Consider the following 25562-nt stretch of genomic DNA (forward strand, 5'->3'; position numbering starts at 1 on the left):
TCCCCGGCATGTGGGATCTTCCTGGACCAGGGCCTGAACCCGCGTCCCCTGAATTGGCAGGCGGATTCCCAACCACCGCTCCACCAGGGAAGTCCCAGCACCAAATACTTTTGCAATTAAGATGAGGAAGTGTTGTCCTTTTTGTAGAGAACTTGTTTATGCAGACTAAGGTAACTGAGACAAACTACCTGGCTCTCCACAGATCCTGGTAACTCCAAATCCTGCTGCTAAATCTAGGCTGTCGCCTGCTAAGCCTGCAGCTACACTGGCAGAAAGCAGAATACACACTGGAGCTACCCCACTGCAGGGGCTTCACTCCCTCCATACAGGGCTTTGTCTTCCACACCCAGTCCCCTGTCCATACACTCGGCTAGGTCTGCTGTATCTATTTTCTTCAGCGTGACTGAGATGTGGTCATACCAAAAGAAAAAAGGTTGAGAGACGGCAAGATTCTGCCTGTCTTGCCACAACTACCCTTCTCCTACAAGGGCCACAGGAAAACATGTGCACAGAGGAAAATAAATACTTATTCACGGTGTCTCTCTTTTTTAATAAACCTAATTCCAAATTCCACGTTATGTCCCTAAATGGGCTAACACACATCCCCATGGAGGACTCCTTTTATTTACACTTTTAATCTTAAAGGTAGCCTATAAACCAAGAAAGTTGGGTGGCTTCCTATTCCCTTCCCTCAGGGTCATACCTGTCTACCACACTGATGCCAGAAAAGACTGGAAGGGGCACTATGGAAAAAGACACCAACCAGCTGGAGAGAAGTCCATTTGCCAGAGTGCCTGGAACAGAGCTGGTCGAGCCCACAGGTTGCAGACCTTCCCAGAGCATGTCTGCATGCATTCCCTCTTCATCTTACTAATAAGCACGTGGAAGGAAAAGAGATAATCCCAAGAGATGGGATCCCCAAAGAAAATAAGTCACGCTGTTAGCACTTTGCTCCAGGAAATGATCATGAAAAGGACCAGTCCATGGTGGGATTCTGTATAACTGGTGATGAAAAGGGAGAGGGAAGCAACATGTGAGCCTCCCCTTGTCAACTATGTATTGAAATACTCTTCTCTTTTTTCTAATTTAATTTCTCTCAGTCTTCAAAAGTCAGCTCAAGTTCTGCCTCTTTTAATAAGCCTTCCAAAGCCACCTACATTCATGGGATTCTATCTTTTCTTTATATCCAACATCACCATTTCCTTACCACCACTCATTCCTGAAACTCAGCAAATGTTAGACTGGTTTAATTTGGGGTGTCCTGACAACAAGGCTGGAAAGCTGTGTGATGATGTTAGCCTAGAAAAGTAGCTGAAGGTACAGAAGCGCAGGAGCACACAAAAATGTGAATAAAAAGGTGAAATTAAAGGGGATCAAGGTTGCGAATTAAAGCATTAAATTAAAACAGAATTTAAGTAAACAAAACATCTGATAAATAGTAGGGAAATATTATGGTGAGAAGTTCTATTTCATTATATATTCTAATCCAGGGATCAGCAAACTAGAACCTACAGGCCAAATATGGCTGCTGCTTGTCTTTGTAAATAAAGTTTTATTGGAGCACAGCTAGGTCCATTCCTTTATGTATTGCCTACAGATGCTTTCCCACTACTACAGCAGAGTTGAGTTGTGGAAAAGACCTTATTACCAACTCCTGTCCTAACCTATACATAGCTATCTTACCAGCCAAAACTGGCAGCCAAAAATAAAAAAGTCTGATTTTGCACTAGCTTTGTTAATTCTCTACTAAACAGTCTAGGCTTTGTACCACTACAACTCATACACTGACAACACCAATTATGTGATTCTGAAAGTATATTACATAAAATAAATACAGTATCATGCTGACCATATATTTGTATCTTCCAGGAAAGCAATGTTAAAATAAATTTCTAAAACCTTAAAAAGGAACAATAAAAAGATGGCAAGGACAATAACAAATTAGCAGTGCTCTTAGAAATGACCATATAAAATATACCACTAATTATATTATTTTTAAATGAGAATGCTATATATGAATTTTCAAGTACCTTAACTATACAAAGTACCTTCTAGCTATTCACTTTTCTACATAATTACAAAGGTAACCATTTATTAGTATCTTTCTCTGATTAATTATTATTTCTCAGACGAAGGTAATATAGATGGTTCTATGTTCTTTGAACACATAGAAGATATATGACTTGAAGTAACAGAATGGACCCAAACTGAATTTTTGACCCTAGGTAAAATAATTTCTCCAAGCTTCAAGTTTCTCAATATTTTTTTTTAAATAAATTTATTTATTTATTTTTGGCTGTGTTGGGTTGCTTCTTTGTGAGGGCTTTCTCTAGTTGTGGCAAGCGGGGGCCACTCTTCATCGCGGTGCGCGGGCCTCTCACTGTCACGGCCTCTCTTGTTGCAGAGCACAGGCTCCAGATGCGCAGGCTCAGTAGTTGTGGCTGACAGGCCCAATTGCTCCGCAGCATGTGGGTCTTCCCAGACCAGGGCTCGAACCCGTATCCCCTGCATTGGAAGGCAGATCCTCAACCACTGCGCCACCACGGAAGCCCAAGTTTCTCAATATTAAATGGAGATTGTATTTATTCTACCCTAGTGACACTGTTATAAGATCAACTTATCATTGACATTTTAAAATGATATTATATAAATATTTTTAAAAATATAAAGCACTATAAGATACTAAGCCTTCCTTGTTAGTTGTATCATTTATTTATGGAGAGAACGAGACTAAGTTTAAAAGAAACTTCAGTAACTGATCATAATCCTCCAAAAAATTGGCTATGATTTTCCACATAGAAAAGGAAATTCTCTAACGTCTCTTTTCATAAACTATTTTAAAAGACATTAAGAGCCATTCGCAATTTTTCTGGAACTATGAACATTCATGGAATGGGACAGTACAATCATTTCAGCAATTTCATGCAATTTCACAGTTCCATTTTATGCCAATGATGCATAATTTACTATATAACCCATGATGAGTAAGCAATTGTGAGTAATTTTAATTTTTTCTATGAAGATTTTCAGGTACTCTTACCCACAGATAAAGTGAGAACAATTCTAGATCCTAATTTTAAAAATGCTACTTAGGTAAAAACAAAAGTGTCTGAAATAGTTTTCACTGTTGACTGCTATGAACTGAACTGTGTCTCCCCCCAACCCCACAAAATTCATATGCTGAAGCCCTAACCCCCAACATGATGTTATATGGAGATAACAGGAGGTAATTAAGCTTAGACAGGTCATGAGAATGGGGTCCTCATGATAGGACTTAGTGCCTTTATAAGAAGAGACACCAGAGCTCTTGCTTCCTCTCTCTGTCTCCGCCATGTGAGGACACAGCAAGAAGTTCTATGGTATTCTGCTATGGTCGACAGAGCAAATACATTGGCAATATAAATGTTCCCACTAAAAGCTAACTCATTAGTAATAAAGCATGTTCATTGATAAGTATGTTATATTAGCTTAAAATATTTTAAGTGGACCTCAATTGTTGCAATATTATACCAACAGGTTTAACCCTGCTAAGGTAAAAGAATCGTTGAATAAATGATGGTACATTCCCACAATGTAAAACCATGAAACCATTAAAAAGCACATCTCATTTAGGAGGATATTTCAAAGAAAAAGCTTGTAGTATAAGGCAAATACACATGCTACTATATACAATAAGATCCAATCGCATACAGAGAAAACAATGAATGTGCATGTGTGTGCAGATGCATATTTAAAGGTGTATTAAGAAATTAACCAAATTTTAACTGAGGATATTCAGTATTTCTAAGCCTTCTGTAATGAATGCATGTTACTACTATAATCAGAAAACAATAAACCATTTTCAAAGACTAACATTAACAGTGCTAAAAGAATGAATCAATACTCGAAATGCCTTAGCTGTAGAAAAACATGACAATGAAAATGAAAACAGAAAGTTAAAGGAACATTAATTCCAACAGATACCCTTCAAATTTCCTTAAAAATCACTGACTGAAATAAAACTGATTTATAAAAATCATCCTTAAACTTTTTCAAGAATACTGAACATTAATCATTACACTTATAAAAAAGAACATGTATTTTGGAAATGTAAAAAAAATCTAATTACCTAGATAAAGTTTGATAGCTTACTAGCAAATCTTTAATGGTCAATTCCTACTTCATTCATTCTTCCCTTCAACAAAAATTTACTGCACACCTGCTACATGCCAAGACCTATAATCGGCACAACGGTGAACTGGATGCATATGTGTGGTGTCTATTCTCTTGCAGCTTAGTGGAGACTAGCCTTAAAGAAATATTTACTCAATTTGTCAAAGTGAAATATTGATAAGTCTTACAAAGGAGGAGAAATACAAAATGAGTCTTTGCTGGGGTGGGAGTGAGGATGGTAATGTATGAGTTTTCCCTTATTCTGAGTAAAATGCTTCTTTATCTTAACCAGAATCTCTTTTTTAAAAAAATTTTACCGATGTATAGTTGATTTACAATGTTGTGTTAATTTCTGCTGTATAGCAAAGTGATTCAGTTATACATATATTATTTTTCATATTCTTTTCCATTATGGTTTATCACAGGATATTTTAACCAGAATCTCTTTTAGTCAAAACGTTAAGGGGAAGGCTATAGAGATGGAATTACAGGCTGAAGGAACGGTATGAGCGAAAGACACATCGATGGGTGAGCACAGGACTCTGTGAAAGGAAAGATGGGCTCTGGAGCTAGAAAAGTGGACATGGTCCACACTGCAGAGATACTCATAGCTGCTGAGCTGGACAAGACCAAGAGGGAGAAGCTACTGAGGAAGAATGAAGAAGACCGAGGACCAGGCCTTGGGTGGGTTTCCGCGGCGGGAGGAGGATGAGGACCCACAGACAGAGGCCACGTGCTGAGAGAGATGAGCAAGAGTGGAAGCAGGGAATCACAGTCCACGGTGTGAGGGACGGGCAGGGCGTCTTGTCAAAAGCTGCACAAAAGTCAAGAAAAAGGAACACTTGAAGCCCCTGCATTCACAATCTCAGAAATAATCTTTGAGGGAGCACATTCAGTAGAGTGGTGAGGGCAGAGCGAGTGGACAAGTGGATACTGAGTAAATGGAGGCGCTCAGCTAGCAGAAAAATAAACTCCAAGAAATAGTCGGTCAAAGGAAGGAAATACATAGGGACAACTAGGATGATGGCTTAGGGGGCAGCAGCGTCCATTCCAGGGAGAGTTGTTTTTTTTTTTTTTTAAAAGAGGAATTGAAAATGTATCCTAGGGAAGGGCTAATTGTTGCACCAAAGTCATGGAGAAAGTCTGAGGCTAGGATTGCCTGACACAGGCAGAGAGACTGGCACTGACTGACAGTAGGGAAAAACTCCTTCCGAGAGAGCAAGGTTAAAGAGGTGGAGAGGGAAGACGGGCAGCTCCCGTCTGACGGCTGCATGCTCCTCCGTAACAGGGAGATGAGATCACACTCTTAGAGCGCAGAAGCCATCAGTAGCTTCTCTCCACTGGCCACGGATGATGCTCTTCACCTTGGTGAGGCCAGCTTCAGTCAGTCTTCCCAGTATGTCTGTCTCACGACAGACTCAACCACTCAGCAACCATGAGCAGACCCTGTCATCACTGCTCCTCAGGGTGATGTTTTCCTCTCTCTCTTGCTTATTCGAAAATTCTGGATATTTGTTCACTTTCCTTTTCTGATCAATGCCAGAGACAGTCAGACAGACCAACAGAAGAGAGAGAGAGGAAAACTCACCCTCAGAGTATATAAGTACTACATGAGGCACAAGACACTTAACAAAGCAAAAAGGAGCAATCTCAGATTCGCCAATTTCTTTTAAAGTTCTGGTACAATTAATCTATGATAAACAATATATAATGGAAAATAGCCTCTTCAATAAATGGTGTTGGGAAAACTGGACAGCTACATGCAAAAATAAATAATCGAACTGGACTACTTTCTCACACCATATACAAAAATAAACTCCAAGTGGATGTAAGACTTAAATGTAAGATGTGAAACCAATCACAAAACTCCTAGAATAAAATGTAGTTAGTGTGCTTTTTTTTTTTCCTTTTTGCGGTACACGGGCCTCTCACTGTTGTGGCCTCTCCCGTTGCGGAGCACTGGCTCCGGACGCGCAGGCTCAGCGGCCATGGCTCACGGGCCCAGCTACTCCACGGCATGTGGGATCTTCCCAGACCAGTGCACGAACCTGTGTCCCCTGCACCGGCAGGCGGACTCTCAGCCACTGCACCACCAGGGAAGCCCCAAGTTAGTATGCTTTTTGAGATCAGTTTTAACAATATTCTTTTTGGATATGTCTCCTCAGCCAAAGGAAATAAAAATGAAAACAAACAAATGGGACTACATCAAACTTAAAAGCTTGTTGCACAGTGAAGGAAACTCAACCAAACAAAAAGGCAGACTACTGAACGGGAGAAGATATTTGCAAACGATCTATCTGATAAGGGGTTAATATTCAAAATGTACAAATAACTCATACAACTCAACATCAAACAAACAACCCGATTAAAAAATGGAAAGAAGACTTGAATGGACATTTTTCCAAAGAAGACATACAGATGGCCAAGAGACATAGAGAAGATACTCAACATCACTAATCATCAGGAAAAGGCAAATCAAAACCGCAGTGAGATATTACCTAACACCTGTCAGAATGGCTATTATCAAAAAGACAACAAATAACAAGTGCTGATGAGAATGTGAAGAAAAAGGAACCCTTGCGCACTGTTGGTGGAAATGCAGATTGGTGCAGTCACTATGTACTGACGCACAGTGAAAGCAGTAAGAAGCTTCCTCAAAGAATTAAAAATTGAACTACCATGCAACGCAGAGATTCTATTTCTGGGTATTTTTCCAAAGAAAACAAAAACACTAATTCAAAAAGATATATGCACCCCTATGTTCACTGCAGCATTGTTTACAACAGCCAAGATGCTACCTAAGCACCCATCAATATGTGACTGGATAAAGAAGATGTGGTACACCCACATACCCACCCACACACACACAATGGAATGTTACTCAGCCCTAAAAAATGAAATTAAACACAATTTTATTTTATATTGGAGTACAGTTAACAATGATGTGTTAGTTACAGGTGTACAGCAAAGTGATTCAGTTATACCCATACAAGTATCCATTCCTTTTCAAATTCTTTTCCCATTTATGTTATTACAGAATATTGAGCCAAGTTCCTTGTGCTATACAGTAGCGCCTTGTTGGTTATCTATTTTAAATATAATACTGTGTACATGTCAATCCCAAACTCCCAATCTATCCCTCCCCTCCCGCATTTTCCCCCGGTAACCATAAGTTCGTTCTCTAAGTCTGTGTTTCTGTTTTGTAAATAAGTTCATTTGAAACTTATTTACAAAATGAAATCTTGCCATTTGAGACAACATGGATGGACCTAAAGAGTATCATACTAAATGAAATAAACCAGACAAAGACAAATACCATATCATTTCACACATGTAGAATCTAAAAAAACAAAACAAAGAACAAATAACAAAACAGAAACAGACTCACAGATACAGAGAACAAGCAAGTGGTTGCAGGGTGGGGCAGGGCCAGGGGTGGGGGTGGGGTGAGTGAAATAGGTAAGGGAGGTTAAGAGGTACAAACTCCCAGTTACAAAATAAACAAGTCGTGGGCATGAAATGTACATCATGGGGAATATAGAAAATATTGTAATAACTTTGTATTATGTCAGATGGTAACAGACATCATTTGTAACATAGAAATACCGAATCACTATATTGTGCACCTGGAGCTAATGCAGTGTTGTAGGTCAGTTATACTTCGATTAAAAAAACAGATCTCATACATTTTAAACAAAGGAAGAACTTCCCTGGTGGCGCAGTGGTTAAGACTCTGCGCTCCCAATGTAAGGGGCCCGGGATTCATTCCCTGGTCAGGGAACTAGATCACAAATGCCACAACTAACAGTTCGCATGCCACAACTAAGGAGACCATGAGCCACAACTAAGGAGACCATGAGCTGCAACTAAGACCTGGCGTGACCAAATAAATAAATATTAAAAATAAGCAGCCCTAAACACAGGAAGAATATGTTTCTATAATTCTGTTTTTATTATTAAGCACTCAGATACAATTAGCAAAAGGTTACTTGGTCCTTAAGCCACCAAAGTTAAAGAATATTGAAAAGAGTCTCTCAAACTTCTCAAAAACAGTGGGTTATTGACCTCTGCCATATAGGGTCTGTTCTATCTGTTCTAGAGCAATAACACAGACCAGAGAACTCTGCACCTCAATTTCCATTCAACGGCACTCCCAGACCAGCTTTACAAGTAAATGTTTCACAAATTATTAAATGTAACTGATGAGCTCTAAGTAGCTAACTTAGAGAATCTAATGTTTCTATAAAATGGTTCACTTTTTAGAACCTGATTATTATTAGCATCCTTAAGGGCATGTTAATCAAATGCATTTAAAATGTGTTTTAGAGGTGATGAAATTGCACAAATCCATCCATATTTTACTATTCTACTGATGATCAATAATAGCATATATTTATGCTACCTAGGTTATAGGATTAATCATTGCAATGTAAGAAAAGTTTACAGAACTGAATTCAAGAACTAGCCTCAAGCAGCTCCATGCTAGCAAAATGAGGTGGAAAAAAGGACAAAAATAAAATGAGGTCACAAGTGACCATTCATCCTGAAGAAAAAAAAACAAGAAGCAAAACCCATAGAACATCATTTAGTGTAAAATAAGTGTCTGAAAGAAAAAAATCCCAAACTCATACAGCACTAGGCATGTGCATGTGTGCACGCGCGCACACGTGCGTGCACACACACATACACACACTTTTTTCTGAACCATCTGAAGATAAGTTCCAGGTACTTGTCACCCCTAAATACTTTAGTATATATTTCCTAAGATCAAAGACAATAGCACTATTAGACCCAAGAAGTTCAGCCTAATGGAATATTAACTAATATACAGCCTATATTCAGGTTTACCAAATTATTCCAATAATAAAATTTATAGCAGCTTTTCTCTATCAGTGCAGATCCAATCAAGGATCCCACACTGTACTGAGTCTTCAGTCTCCTTTAATCTGAACATTGACATTTTTGAAGAGACCAGGCTGGCTGTCTTGTAGAATACATATGATACAGACTCATAGAATTATGTCAAGTTCCTCTTTGTGGGAATTTTATGTTGTGCTTTCTCAATCCACCCTATTGGTGATCAGAGTACTTAATACCACATTATGAGGGCACATTTATCAGTCTTCTTTTCAACTATTACTCTTTCCCAACCTTCTTCCAACCCACTGTTCCTTTTTCATGATGTCCTTCCTACTCAGTTTAAAGAAACGAGAAAAAAATGACAAAACGAATTTAATTTTGTTTAAAAAGGTTTAGTCCCTGTGAAAACCCATCCTACCTATATGTGACAAGCCCTCCAAAGGAGCTGCCTGAATAGTAAGAGCTCCCCCTGTGGGCTACCTGTCCAAAGGCCAAGCATGAACTGCTCGTAACTCTGAGGGGATTTTTTAAAGAGGCTGAGAGAACGGTGAAGAAACAAGGCAACTGGCAGGCTAGGTAATTAGAGAGAATTTTAACAGTCTTTTGGAATATATGAGATGTAAACCTTTTAACCCATATGCTCACAAAATATTAAGCCACATATTCATTTGCCATTATTAACTATGGAACTGGATCTACCAGGAAGATTCACAGAATATGTGTAGTTCAAGGTGAGTGGAAGGGGAACAGATGCTACCCATATACAGTAGTTTACTCCTAGCAATGAATTACTTCCACGTTTTTCTTTTCTTGGTCCAGTTTCTTTTGTTATAAGTTAGAAAAAAAAGTTTTTTAAACAAAGTCTGTTCTTCATTCATTATGTAATCAAATTAATTCCAACAACAGACTTATGTCCAAATAAAACATTTACGAACCAGTTAACAAAATAAAAAGCTCATCCGGATTTATTTAAGCCAAAGGCACTATAAAACTCTAAATTAAAAAGACCTTTGGGTAGTACGGCCTGGCCGCCCGGCCATCGGAGGGCGCAGGGTGCATGCGCTGTGCGGCCGGGGGCGGGGCAGCGCCGTCTGGCTCGGTCGGGCAGGGGCCGGAGCTCGGTGCGGGACCGCAGGGCCAGCGGGCTGCCGACGGTGGCCTAGGTGGCCGGCCGAGTACTTAGGATTTCACGTATTTTTGCTGAACTTACACACACACACACACACACACACACACACACACACACACACACTCACAAAGACGCTTGGGATGATGGATTAACAAGAACATTGAAATTCTGTGAAAAGTTTCAAATTGGAGCATACTGAATTTTCATCCTAGTCCAGCAGCTCTGCTGCTCACTTAAATACAGATGAATGAAGACCCCATTCGGGAAGACACCTGGCCAGCGGTCCAGAGCTGATGCAGGCCATGCTGGTGTATCTGCAAGCATGATGAAGAAACAAACATCCCACAAAAAACACCGGACCAGTGTGCGGCCGAGCAAACCTGTTTCCCAGCCCCGGAGGAACATCGTAGGCTGCAGGATTCAGCATGGGTGGGAAGAAGGGAATGGCCCCATCACCCAGTGGAAAGGAACCGTTCTGGACCAGGTGCCTGTAAATCCTCTGTATCTTATAAAATACGATGGATTTGACTGTATTTATGGACTAGAACTTAATAAAGATGAAAGAGTTTCTGCGCTTGAAGTCCTCCCTAATAGAGTTGCAACATCTCAAATCAGTGATGCACACCTAGCCGACACGATGATTGGCAAAGCAGTGGAGCACATGTTTGAGACGGAGGATGGCTCTAAAGACGAGTGGAGGGGAATGGTCTTAGCACGAGCTAATGAACACATGGTTTTACATCACCTATGAAAAAGATCCTGTCTTGTACATGTACCAGCTCTTTGATGATTATAAAGAAGGTGACCTTCGCATTATGCCCGATTCTAATGATTCACCTCCAGCAGAAAGGGAACCGGGAGAAGTTGTGGACAGCCTGGTAGGCAAACAAGTGGAATATGCCAAAGAAGATGATGCTAAAAGGACTGCCGTGGTCATTCATCAAGTAGAAGCCAAACCATCTATTTCATCAAGTTTGATGATGATTTCCCTATTTATGTCTACAATTTGGTGAAAACATCCTAGATGTCATCACGAACTTTGCCAAATTTGTGGAACTATTAAATGTATAATTTGTAGACATAAAGACTTGATTGCTTTCCAGTTTAATGAAAGCTTAAATGTCCCTGTGAACCCACAATCTCTGCCAGCAGAACTGGTTTTGTTCTGAATAGTACAGATTTAGGTGAACACAAAGCATTTTGCGTAAGGAACTCCTTCCTCTTAAAAGAAGTCTATCCGTTTGGAAGGGACTTACAGGCAAGTCCGGTAAAAGTTAAGCTAGTATCACAGTCATTTAAAACTGCAGTAGATCTTATCCACTTTCCCCTCCATGCTTAACACTCTTATTCTGCTGCCACAATGCAAGCATAGTTTGGTATTTTTGTTATTGCTTTTTTTGAGATATATATGTATCTATATCCACCTACCTATCTATATCTGTGTGTATACATATATAATGTATATGTACATACAAACAGATCTGTGTGTACACACACACGCACTGCATAGGCAGTCCTTTCTTTGTGGGTTGGAGTGGGGCTTACGTAATTTTCTCCAGTTTAACAGGAGTGCTGACCCAAGCCATTTGTATTCAGTGTATTCGGTGTATTACTGCTGTTTATTCAAAATTAAATTTGGGCACAGGAAGCACATCGGGACATTCAGCTTGTTTTGAAAGTCAAGTTCAGAGCACCATTTCAGTCTGGAGGCTGTAAAGTGTAAATTCAAATATGAATCACCTGGGAACATTTAATGACCCACATTAGAATTTTACAAAACAGTTAGAAATCTGGGTAAAAGGCTGCCTTTAATTCTAAGCTTTGTACATTATTTGTTTACATTTTTTTATCATAAATACTTCTTTTTAAGCAAAGCCCAGGTACTTGGTCCACACAGTGTAATGCAGGTGTATTTTGGATGGCACATTTGGTCCATTATTTGTACAAATTAGTAATCTGGATTTTAGCACATGGATTTAAAAGGCAACAGTGTATCAGTGGTTTCTGTGTATTTGGTAAGTTCCTGGAAGAACATAGTGCTTTTATATTAGAAATGTAAGTTTAAGAATGGCGGTGTTGCCTTTTAACAAGTTCTCTGGGATACCTTTATTTTTATTACTATTATTACTGATACATGATTATGGTCAGAAGGCTTTTCCCCTCAAAGAATGACTAGACAAATAACAGCTTGAATTCCTGACACCTCTTGTGGTGCTGTATGTTCTTGCTCATGGCGTGCTGCGATGTGGATTCATTCCATTTGGTGGATCCTACCACATCAGGGTCAGTCACCTGCACTGGCTTGTGCGTGTGACTGACAGCAGCCCTTAGCCATTGAATCCTTTCCTGCAAGTTGTCCTTAACTAAAATAGAACTGCAAAAGTGGTTCGTTTAGAAGCAAAACGTCAGTCTATCACTTTGTTTTGGATGGTCCCTGGCAGTTTGAAAGCTAGGAGAAAGATGGTCTGTGAAACCAGTCTTGTGGAGATTGAAAATCTTACCTAAGATTTGGGCAGAAAGCTTAAATGCATATGAATCTCAGCCAAACACCAGGTCTGTGTGACGTCCGTCATGGCTGTTCTTGATGTTAAGAGATTCTGTAGTTTCAAGGCCGCGCTATGCGAGGTTTGTGTGATGCCCATTTTCGCCTTCAGGAAGGCTGTGCCTTGTTGTGCTGGTGGGTGGTAACCTCGCGCACCATGTAAATACAGCACCCCACTTCTCTCCAGCATGCCCAGTGCCTCACCGAGGGCAGCCAGGGGTGAGCTTCTCCATGCAGTGGTTACCCAGGTCTTAGATGTTCCTCCTGTCCTTGAAACAAGTGTCATGCTACAGATCTGTCATCTGTTCTCCCGGTGGCTCTTGTAAGAGTTCCTGCATGTGAATCTCAAGGCTGAGCCGAGCTCCCCGTGCCCAAGTGGACATGTGTGGCCCAGAGAGGGAGTTGTCCAGCGTGCACTGCATGAACAGGACACAGTGACTTCAGACTGAAAAACAAAGTCCTTTGGAGGTATCCTGAGGGTTGGGTCAGTTGAAACATTTCTGGCATTACTTAATGACTTGCATTGTGGTTTTGCTGCAAGTACCTTTAGCAACTTTTAATACCCGTGATCTCTCTAGATGAATGTGACGTGTGATTTACTATCATTATTTTAATCACTGTTCCATTTATTGCCTTTAGGGTTGAAGGAGGGGGAAGGGTTTTTTGTTGTTGTTTTTCCTTTTTTTTTTTCCCATTCTTTTTTCTTTTGGTGGCCTAAACCACACTTCCTGATGCCGTGACTAACTCTGCTCCCCGGCCGAGTATTTCAGCCTTCGTCTAGGCTCATGTTTCAGATCTGCATGCGTTGCTTGCATTTTCCTGGTATCGGAATGTTGGTTCCTTGTTCTAGGAATACAACATTAATTTCTAAAATTATCATGGGACTTGTGACAACACAAGACATGAAACTCTGTATAAAATGTATTGGCCTTTCTCATTGACCTGCTATAGTATTATTGTGTCACGTGTGTATGCGTGTGTGATGTCTGGCTGCCATGTAAAGCTTCAAAGGAAAACCTTAAAAGCAGACCATCCTTTTTTGCATGCTCTATTCTAAGTAGAATGTTCAATGTAACTAACTAAAATTGCATGTTAAATATATTTCAGTTTTTTCTTTTCTATCTTTGTTTTTATTTGTTTTCAGTTTCTGTATATTTGCTTAATTGTGCTGTTTTAGTGGTTGTAGGATAAAGATGCACTGGTGAAGCAAATGTAGTGCCAACAGAAGGTGATTTTCCAGTTGTGTATGTCCTGCAGCATTTGAAGGGACTGTGCATTCTTAAAACAATCACAGTTGCTTCTAAACCAGATTTCATTTCTATTATTGTTTTACGTGCCAAACCCCGAAAGGCATTGGTCTTGAATCTCTGAACGCTGTGGACCCATTAGAAGACTGTTTTGATTGTCACAAATTGTAGTGCCTGAAAACATTCTTCAAGCTGTCTTAAAAAAAAAAAAAAAAGAAAGAAAGAAAGTTCTCCAAAGATAAGACAGGAATTATTGTAACAGAAAATAATTACGGTCGAAATGTCTGTGGTTCCTTGGAAATGCTGCGCTTTTTGTATTTTCCATCATTAGTGCAGTTTGAACGAATGTGTATAGTTCAGAGGTCTTCGTGTTCGCATTTTAAAATTAGGTAAATGACCTCATCTTTCAAGCTTGAATTCATTTTTAATTGTATTTTATACAATGTGTAGACAGTTCCCTGTTCTCTGCATTTAGAAGTATAAACAATATAAATCTGTTAATGCTGTAATTTTTATAATTATGATGTAACTCTATCCTATCCTTAAAACATTTAAAACAAACCCTTTATGTGCAAAAATAAATAAATAAAAATTTAAAAAAAAAATAAAAAGACCTTTGAAATCCAATTGCTTTGGGAAAGAATTACCTTTAAAGACATGTTTGTTCTATGCATTTCTATAATGACTGTTAGAAGAATCTTTTTAAAAATATAAAGTCTAATAACATTGGAGGTATTTTCCTTGATGGTAATAGAGAATACATCTGTTTCTCCAAGAAAAATTTAACTTGACTTTGAAATAGCAAACAGAAGTCTTATTATAAGGCTTATTATTTAAGGTCCATGCAATGGGATCTGTGCTACCAAACCTTAACCAAAAAAAACAACAAAAAAACCAATCAACAAATTTTGAGTGAATGCCTTACTATGTTCTCAGCACTTTTTTAATATGCATTATGATAACGAAAAGTATACATGTTCGTACTTAATCTTACTTAAATAGAACTGCTTAACACACACACAAACTTAACGGCAGACAATTTTAGATAATACACGTAAAGTGTCAAGCTGTTGAGTACAGAATACTGTATATATAGCATGAGAGGTTTTCAGTAGAGGAACCGGATGAAGACTGCAGTAAACAGAAAGGCTTGAAAGGACAAAGGCCGGTGGAGAGAACTGTGAAGAAAGCAACCTGAGTTAAGGCACAGGACAGGAATGGTTTTGGCGGGTGGCTGGTATGGTCAGATAATCCTGAACAGAGAGACGCGTGAGTGCCAGGGAAAGCCAGATAGAGTCAAAAAGTTCCTGGTGATGCGTTTTGTCCCTGCAATTTAACTGGGAAATGAGTCTCTCTAAGAATTTTAGAGATTTAGAATCTATACATATTTTTCGGTCTGTATGCTCACAGTGGTGCTGGACAATGATTCTAAGACATACATTTCTTTTCCCCCACATTTAAACATCTCATAAGTTGAGAAGAATCTTATAATCAATTGTGTATCACAGATGGACAGCATTTTTTCCCTCTAAGTGGTACATAAAACAATGATGCATCTTAATCAACCACCACCACGAATCAAGAGTGCTATGAAGTCATTAGAACAAACGAATGAGTAAAGGCTTTTATGTTTAAAGTAGAACATAATCAATTCTCAATTCTACAAAAAATTGTCTGAACCTCTTGCTCACAAGGAACAGAAGAAACCTGAGGGTCTACAGTAGGAAGGCGCAGGAACAAGTCTAAATTGACTTTCTTAACACAGAAAGTGAAGATGAGTCCAAGCCAGAGAGACCAGAGGATATAAGGCAAATGCAGAAATAGTAAATTATTCGTCAGACTACAAGCTGTAAAACCTAAACGCAGAGAGAGAGAAATGCCATTGAAAAGCAAGTTGAATTGTCCAGCAGAGTGCTAGAAAACACCGGGTAAAACCAGGGGCTGATGATAAAGAGGTTGTTTCCAAGTTTGTCAAGAGCAGTTAAGCCCTCAGGTCATCACTTGTACCTAGCAGACAGTTAACCCTCCTCTATGCTGGTAAAAAAAAACAGAAGAGAAGTGAATGGGGAAAATGAGCTGGAGCAGTTCCAGCCTGGGGAACCAGAGGAGGGCAGGTGATAAGGCATGAAACTAAGAGCAGAGAATTCAGTGAGAGCCACGGACAGGGAGACGATATTTGCAAAAGACATCTGATAAAGAATTGCTATCCAAAATATACAAAGAACTCTTAAAACTCAACAATAAGAAAACGAATAACCTGATTAAAAAAAATGGGCAAAAGATCTGGACACCTCACCAAAGAAGATATGCAGTAGTAAATAAGCATATAAAAAGATGCTCAACATCACATGTCATTAGGGAATTGAAAATTAAACAATGAGTTACCACTATACACCGGTTAGAATGGCCACACTCCAGAACACGGGCAACATCAAATCCTGATGAAGAAGTGGAGCAACAGGAACGCTCATTCACTGCTGGCAGGAATGCCTTTCAAAGTGGCTGCACCATTTTGCAGTTGAGCAGTTTCTGACAAAACTAAATGCTCTCTTACCATATGATCTGGCAACCTTGCTATTTGGTGTTTACCCAAATAAGTTGAAAACTTATGTCCACATAAAAACTAGCACATGTATGTTTTATAGGAGCTTTATTCATAATTGCCCAAACTTGGAAGCAACCAAGTTATCCTTCAGTAGATGAATGGATAAGTAAACTGTGGTGTCTCCAGACAATGGGATATTATTCAGCACTAAAAGGAAATGAGCTATCAAACGATGAAAAGACGTGGAAGAAATTTAAATGCATATTATTAAGTAAAAGAAGCCAATTGAAAAGGATACACACTGTATGTATATGACATTCTGGAAAAGACAAAGCTATGGAGACAGTAAAAAGATCAGTGGTTGCCAAAAAGGAGGGAGGGATGAAAAGGCAGGGCACAGAGGATCTTTAAGTCGGTGAAAGTGTTCTGTATGATACTATAATAGTAGACACATGTCATTACACAGTTGTCAAAATCTATAGAATATACAGCACTAAGAGTGAACCTTAATGTAAACTATGTATTTGGGGTGTTTATGTGTCAATGTAGGCTCATCAGTTAACAAATGTATCCATCTAGCGCAGGATGTTGATAGTGGGGAAGGCTGTGTCCATTAGGGGAGAAGGGTATGTGGGAATTCTGTACTTTCTGCTCAATTTTTCTGTGACTCTAAAATTGCTCTAAAATATAGCCTATTAATAAAAACTGCAGCCTGTACAGTGAGTCCCCATTCCCCTTCCCTCCCTAGATGCCAAATGCCAGGAGTCAGGCTTATAACAGGCCCCTGGCAGCAGACTAAAGAACCCTCTGGAGGAAGTGAACCACTCAAAGCAAAAAACCTAATCATAACGACATTTGGGTGTGTGTGCTCAATTAAAAAAATCATCTGAGGGGCTTCCAGTTTCTATGCAGGATGTAGAAAGATGGAAAGAGCAATGCTCCTCAGTAACAACTCAAACTACCAAACAACCTACAAAATCATAAGTTTTCTTGAAACTATCAAAGAGCTGAAATCACAACACTCCTCCTGGCTTTAAATCTAAGACAAGCCTCCCAGGACACACAGGACACAAACTTACGGCAGAGCACAGACGTAAGATGAGGCTCTCATACAAGTGAGTAAGAAGAATTCAGCTAAAATTTATAACAAGCTGTTAAGAGTAGAGCATGGGCTTAGCTAAACCACTCCACAACATTGCTGCCTCAGCATGCATTTTGTGTGGCCAATCGGCCTGCAGGGCCTTGAACTGATACTATCCTCTCCATCTAGCATGCATGCCCTAGAAAACAGCCCACGGGCTCATAAGTAAATGGAAGTTCCTGATGTGACTCCCCCAGCTGCCCTGGTGATTGTCAGTCTCCCCCAACTCCCAGGGTCTTCCTCTTGTGCCCCTTGGATAAAAACAGGCCCCTGAGAAGCTTACCAACCACCTCCCCCTCCTTTTTGGTTTGAATTGACCAATCTGGCCTTAGCCTGGGACGCCCCAAAGTACTCCCCCTGGATCCACCCCGATCGCTGCCTACACCCTGCCTTAACCTCCCTCATGGCCCCTTAAGGTGTGCCGTGTACCTCCTCCAGGACCTGTAATCAATTCGATTTCAATTCTCTTGTGGTCTTTTATTGAACCATCCATCAAAAATGTTAACAAATGTTAATTTAACAAAGTTAAATTAACAAATTTAACAAAGTTACAAATGTTAATTTAACAAAGTTACAATGGGCAAGTGTGAGAACACAGAACCCACGAATGCCACAGGCACACGGGACTGCACACACTCACAAGCTCTCAGCCATGACCTCAGTGGGTGACCACAAGAAAGACTGGGGACAGGGCAGAAAACAAGAGAAAGCCTTCCTCCATGCAACAGGCCAGCCAGCCTCAGCTGAAAAAGCACAAAACCCCACCCAGATCCTTATCATCTAAGGAACAAGAGCCACAAGCTACCCGGGTAAGAGCAACAAACCTTGTTTCCCCATCGGCCCTACCTCCTCCCTACCCCCAGGGCACAGGTGATAACCAACCGAGTCTGGGGAAAGAGAAAAAGAGTAAAACCTTTTGGGCAAGGGTGAAAATGAAAACAAAACATATCAAAACTTCTGAGACACAGCTGAAATGGATTGGCAAACTGCAGCTTGTTTCTTATAAATTTATTTATGTATTTATTTATTTTTGGCTGCGTTGGGGCTTCCGTTGCTGTGCCTGGGCTTTCTCTAGTGGCGGCAAGCGGGGGCTACTCTTTTCGTTGCGGTGCGCAGGCTTAAGGCAAGTGAAACCATAAGTGACATTCCTTCCTTCATCTACTCATCTTCCATGGCTCTGTGGTCAAAGAACCATCTCAAAGACCCACGGAAAAGAAAATTAGCTCCTAATTACAGAGATGCTAGGAAACCCTTGCTATATTGATAAAAATAAATCAAGAGTAAAGGAAGGCTTGTTCCTCTCTTCCACTCACCAACACAAAATGCTATTACTGTCCATGAGTCTCTCAAAACTTCTGCTTTTTTTGTTTTATTCTTCTAATTAGATCAAGGAAAGAGACCCTAATAGAAACTAGCCTTTTTTTTTAAACCACTTACTGGCTTCTAGTTGTTTCTTCTCCTCCTAGCTGCTGAGCAGCTTACATGATCATCTCATAGGGCTGGCTCTTGCTCAGGTCTCCTCAAAAAGTTACTCTGGCATTACTCCCTGCCCTACCAAACCCTATTTCTCCAGTAGAAAAATCACCCACAGGGATTTCCCTGGTGGCACAGTGGTTAAGAATCCGCCTGCCAATGCAGGGGACACGGGTTCGAGCCCTGGTCCAGGAAGATCTCACATGCCGCGGAGCAACTAAGCCTGTGAGCCACAACTACTGAGCCCTCGTACCACAACTACTGAAGCTCGTGCGCCTAGAGAAGCTCCGCAACAAGAGAAGCCATCACAATGAGAAGCCCACGCACTGCATTCTGCAGAGGAGACCAGAGTGCCTGCCATCCTCATTCACAGACAGACGATGCATAAGGCACCACAATGAATTTAATAATGAGAATGGCAAATAACAAAGCTGCAACAAAAAAGATTTCCTATATTTTCAAGTTCAACTCAAACCATCTTCTCAAATACAATGAACAATTGTTTTTTAAAAAACATTTATACTGCAAAAATCTGGATTAGGGAAGTAGATAAGTATTTCATAACTAATTATGTTTTTCTCTGAACCTTTGCCAATACTCGTGTTCTCCCTGGAATGTCTTCCTCTTGTTATGTCCAATTATCAAAAACTATCTTTTTAAAAAGTTGTATGTTCTATATATTTTCTGATTACTAAAGTAATCTTTGTGCCTCGTAGAAAACTTGAAAAATATTGGCCTGGCCAAAAAGCTTGTCTGGGTTTTTCCATAAGATGTTATGGAAAAACCTGACTGAACCCAAACGAACTTTTAGGCCAACCCAATAGAATAGATAAAAACAACAACAAAAAAGGAAAAAATATTTGTCACCCTTTATCCTATTACAATTGTTACCTTTTTTTTTTTCTCACCTCTCTCCTTATAACAGAATTTTATAAGAGATTGGATACAGGGAACAAAGTACAAAGAAGAATGAAAATCACACTAATACTTGTAACCTAAGAAGTCAGAAAAACAGTTGTGTCTATGATGGAAAAGGTATACTTTGTAAAGTTAATTCTACCAAGTTGATCCTCAGATGAACAGACAATTTTGTAGTAACTGTTATGCCCACCAGATAAAAAATTACCCAAATACACCATAACTATGCACCATAGTTTTTATGATACCCATCCAACTTCCTGTAGTATTGCTCTTCTCCATTTCTACTTTTCTTCTCAAAGGAATTTCAGTCAGAGACATGCATAATATATAATACACTAATCAATACTGTCAAAACTGAAGTGGTAAGGCTATGTAAAAGTATTTTTAAATCTACCATAATATCACCTCTATTCCAACCAGCATACGAATCCTAGGGAGACCTACAGTATGTAGGTTCCTACAATATTTTGAACATATCTCCACTATGGTACTTATTTAACGTGATATAATATATCCCATCCCCATAAAAATCTATTTTTTATCCTATATTTAGAGCCTTTGCAATAACTGGATATATAAGGTATCATATGTAAATGTGTATTGGGCAGTATTAGTGAATTGTTAACCAACATTTTAACTCAAGTCCTAGAAGGTTCTGTATCAGATATACAGAACAGGATAATAATAATATTCCAAAGATCCTGTGCTGTGGAAACAGGATGAAGAGTAAAGTGTCATCAGCCAGGAAGAAGGAAGATGAAGCCAATGTAACATTCCTGCAGCTGACAAGTACCTTCTTTTCAGGAGGCCCAGGCAGGAAGCTGATTCTTCTGCAATTTTCCTGCTTCTTACTTCAAGCAGCAGTACATCAAAGGCATGCACTCCCTGTGCCACATATCGAGAGAGTGAAGCCATCATGACTGGCATGTCTCCAGTATTTGGGAGAAGCCACGTCAGACCCCAATCCTTTTTTTTTGGCCCCAGCCCTACTCTTGCATACTCCAATAATGTGCCTCTGAATGGCCAGGAATGCAGAAAAGATATTAAGAAGAGTGAATGTCACTACAACAATTACCTGGTACATCACAGGATCTACAAGACTGTAGAATCTTTATTGGTAAGAATATTCTGCCACTGGATGGAGAGGTGGAGTTAGAACAGGAGGGCTATAGTGTGTTATCTTGTCTGGTCACAGGACTCAAATAAGTAGGCATTTGAATAAGGGCTTGGATGTCAGCAAAATTCAATAAGGTGAGTCATGTAAGATTGGAATAATATTATTCCATACAACATACACTAAGCTCTTTAGAACCTGGTTGAATTTGGGGAGATACCCTCCTTGAAAAATCAGAGCCTTCAGAGCCAGTGGCCCTATACAGAGGCCCAGGTCCCCAGACACCAGTGTTGAAGACTCAGGTCCTGAGCTGGGGTGTGGACTCCTGAATAGCTCCTGAGGTACAATCAGTCTCTCAGACTGGGCCCTCCACTATGTCAGCCCTTGACTAACCCTTATGTACTCTAAGTCACGTATTCCCTTGCTCAAGCATAATTCAAGGACTTAAAATAATATTAATTATCTGTTTTGGATGCAGACAACTATATTATATTTTTCTCATTTCCTCGTTTTACACCTAAATATGCTATTTAGAATGAAAATATACAAATGTGTCACCTAAGAGTTCTTCCTTCTCTTTTCCTCACCTCCCACATGAAGTCGTTGTTAAGTCCTATCAGTTATACTTCTAAAATATATCATGAATCTCTGCAGTTCTCCATCTCCACTGCAACCACCCTGGTGCAAGCCACCATCACCACTGGCGCCAGAGCAAGGACCACTGCGGTGGTCTCTTCAATGACCTCCCGGCTCCCATTTACGCTGTGCTGCAATCCATTCCTCACTCAACAGCCAAAGTGGTCCTCTCAAAATATAAATCATAACTAACCCTTGCTTTCAACCCTCTAATAGTTTTCCATCACACACATACAGGGAAAAAAAAAGCCAAAATCCTTTTCTGTAGCCTTCAAAGTTGTACTTGATCTGGTCCCCACTCCTGACCTAAGCCTAAAGCCACTTTCACCAAAGGAATCAACAAACATACCACCAGAGACAGGTCAGGAAGCAGCAGTAGCTGAGAGAGACCAACTGTGTAGCTGTGTTGAGAGAGGTTTTGTGTAAAACTCATGGGGCATCTGAATTTCTATATACTGAGTTTTCTTAAAGGAAGTACCCCAATATAATGAATCAATCAAAAGTCAAGGTACCAACACTTCACAGAATTCAATAAACATGCCTTTCTTTGTATGTAACGGAGAACCAGTGAAGGATTTTAAGCAGAGAAATAACTAGATCTGACTTGCATTTTAGAAACTGAAATTCTGGTTGCCTTGTGGAGGATATATGCAATGGGAGGAGACTAAAGAACAGTCAAAATGCATCACAATAACTCAGGAAACAGCCTGAGATTCCTACACAAATCTTGATGGGGAGGGATGAGACCTGACTGAAGAGCTGTTTAGGAGGTCATACATAGCATGAGAATCTGGTGGTTGATTCAAGGTGGGAGGAGAGACACCCTCTCCGAGTTGTTCAGTCTGTCAAGGAGGTTATGGACCTCTACAGATTTTATTCTAGCCTCAAGCAGGGCTCATATCTGACGAGTTACAGGGACTCGTATGGCACCCCTCACTGAGATTACTCACATGCTCCCCACCCCACTGGAGATCTCTGGGCTGGGCTGGGATGTAACGCAGGAGCCTCTGACTCCAGGTCCACCGTTCCATTCTGAGCATCTATCTTCCCAGCAGAGCGGGCACTTCTAAAAACACACCACCCAAATTTCTCTAGCCTTCGCTACGGCTCACTGTGCTGAACTATTTTCTACTCAACAACCAGAGGGCTGTTACACTCCCATTAATAACTTGTGATCACTATGGTGGTCATTCTCAACCTGATGTAGGGGTAGGACACGGTATAAGAATCAGCAAGTGCCCTTTTAAAACACTACACACTCACTCCCCTCCCCTTTCAGATGGCTATCCACACACCCACCAAGGGGACTGACTGATTGGAAAGATTTGCTTTTAATTTTTAAAATATTTATTTATTTAGTTTTGGCCGCGTTGGGTCTTTGTTGCTGCGCGCGGGCTTTTCTCTAGCTGAGGCGAGCGGGGTCTACCCTTCGTTGTGGTGTGCAGACTTCTCATTGCAGTGGCTTCTCTTGTTGCGGAGCACGGGCTCTAGGCGCGCGGGCTTCAGTAGTTGTGGCTCGCGGGCTCTAGAGCGCAGGCTCAGTGGTTGTGCGCACGGGCTTAGCTGCTCCGCGGCATGTGGGATCTTCCCGGACCAGGGCTCGAACCCGTGTCCCCTGCATTGGCAGGCGGATTCTTAACCACAACACCACCAAGGAAGTCCCTGCTTGGAAAGATTGAGAACTACCTGCTGCTTTACTAAATGCAAAGATAAGGGCCTATAAAATTAATTCAGTAATTAAAAAGAAGAAACACTATGCCAACCTATTCTATAAGAATAAGAATTATGAAACATAACAATAGTATCCTATACTGAGTTCCAAGAGGAGTTACTCTGTGTTTTTGAAATATTTTTTCTGTTGTTTTTTACGATGATAAACATTTTCAGGTCTCAATTTATTTCTCAGCAGGAACTACATATAGTTTAATGAAACGAATATTATGATGCTCTTCCTACTGAGAAAACCTCAGTGCCATTCTGAAAGGATCTGAAGAAAGGTAATGAAATTCTAGAAAAGAGCTTTAAAGTTGTCAATATTCAAATTCTTTAGAGAAAAAAATTCATATTAATGACCAAAACAAAAAAACCCCACATATTCCTCTTTTTACCATCCTGTCTCTGCTGTGTTTTTTTTTTGTGGTACGCGGGCCTCTCAGTGTTGTGGCATCTCCGGTTGCAGAGCACAGGCTCCGGACGCACAGGCTCAGCGGCCATGGCTCACGGGCCCAGCCACTCTGCGGCATGTGGGACCCTCCCGGACCGGGGCACAAACCCGTGTCCCCTGCATCGGCAGGCGGACTCTCAACCACTGTGCCACCAGGGAAGCCCCTGTCTCTGCTTTTTTTATCAGCAAATTTTAAAGAAAATACTGTATGTAACCCTGAAAGGAAAGCTAAGATAAATGAGTGAATTACAATAAAATAAAGCAGGTTGGCTTAGTAATTAGATACAATAATCTAGATTTTTCCGAAGTGTGACACAGGAGATGACTTTAAGTATTCAATATATTTATTTTAATGGTCCCTAGAAATAACACAGTAGTAGCACATCAAATCTGTGAAGTCATATATTATTGCGTAAGGTAAGATTGAAGCAGGCAGAGGAATTCACACAGACACCTTGTCTTATAGGTCCTATACTCAGGAATGCTCTTGCTCTGAGCCTTGAGTAACTGAACAGTGTGACAATCCCTTTTAAAAAGATAACGACGAGATATAACTCACATACCAGAAGATTCACCCTTTTAAAGTGTACAACTCAGTTCTGAGTATACTCACAAGGTTGTATAACCGTTACCGCTACCTAATTCCAGAGTATCTTCGCCTAAAAAGAAACCCATGACCATTAGTAGTTATTCCCACTTCCCGCTTCCCCACAGCCCCTGGTGACAGCTATCCATCCTTTGTCTCAATGGACTGGCCTATTCTGAACATTTCAGAGAGTGGAGTCACACAATATGTGCCTTTTTGTGTCAGGTTTCTTTCACTTTGGATGTTTTCAAGGTTCATCTGTGTTTTAGCATGTATCAGTACTTCATTCCTTTTTTTTTTAATGGCCAAGTAAAATTCTACTACATACCACATTTTGTTACCCATTCATCAGTTGACGGACATTTGGGTTGTTTCCACCTTTTAGCTATTATAAGTAATGCTGCTCTGAACATTCATGTACAAGTTTTTGTGTGGACGTCTTTTCAATTTTCTTGAGTATATACCTAAGACTAGAAATGAGGGGTCACGTGGTAACTTCACGTATGTTAACCTACTGAGAAACTGAAAAGCTATTTTCCAAGGTGACAACATCATTTTACAATCCCACCAGCAATGCATGAGGCTCCAATTTCTCCATACCTCTGCCAACAATTTATTGGTCACTTTTAAAATTATGGCCACCCCACTTGGTGTGAAGTGGTACCTCACTGTGGTTTTGACTTGCAGTTCCCTAATGACTAGTGATGGCAACCTAACTCCTTGAAAGCACACGTGGTACAGATAATACATCTCTCTGGTGTCCAATCTCATATTCTACATTTCTTTCGGCATTACAACAAGCTCTTTTACCCTCTACTACTCTCTGCGGTGGATGTGGTTTATTGCGGGCTTCTTCCACCCTTTCAGCCCTTGTCCTGACTGCCTCCCCAAAAGCCATGCCCTTTGTCTAACACACTACTCTCTTCTCCCTCCTACAAGGCCTGCAGCACCCACTTCTTCTCTGCAGAGAAGCCTGGTCTTTATCATTTTCCTGCTCCCACCCAACGACACATACTCCGCTTTACCTCAGAGCCCTGCCCTCATACCAGTAG

General features: G+C 40.4%; 1 protein-coding gene and 1 pseudogene across 2 annotated transcripts in view; one reads left to right on the forward strand and one right to left on the reverse strand.

Moving 5' to 3' along the window:
• Positions 1 to 25562, reverse strand: part of FAM184A (family with sequence similarity 184 member A) — a gene marked incomplete at its 5' end in the record, with an annotated part of 119950 nt that overhangs the window by 64697 nt on the left and 29691 nt on the right. The window lies entirely within an intron of this gene.
• LOC309831767 (spindlin-1-like) lies at positions 10359 to 11165 on the forward strand (annotated as a pseudogene). The gene has a single exon. The product of its transcript is annotated as a spindlin-1-like (transcript).

This window comes from Grampus griseus (assembly GCF_964374135.1).
Source record: "Grampus griseus genome assembly, chromosome: 13".
NCBI lineage: Eukaryota > Metazoa > Chordata > Mammalia > Artiodactyla > Delphinidae > Grampus > Grampus griseus.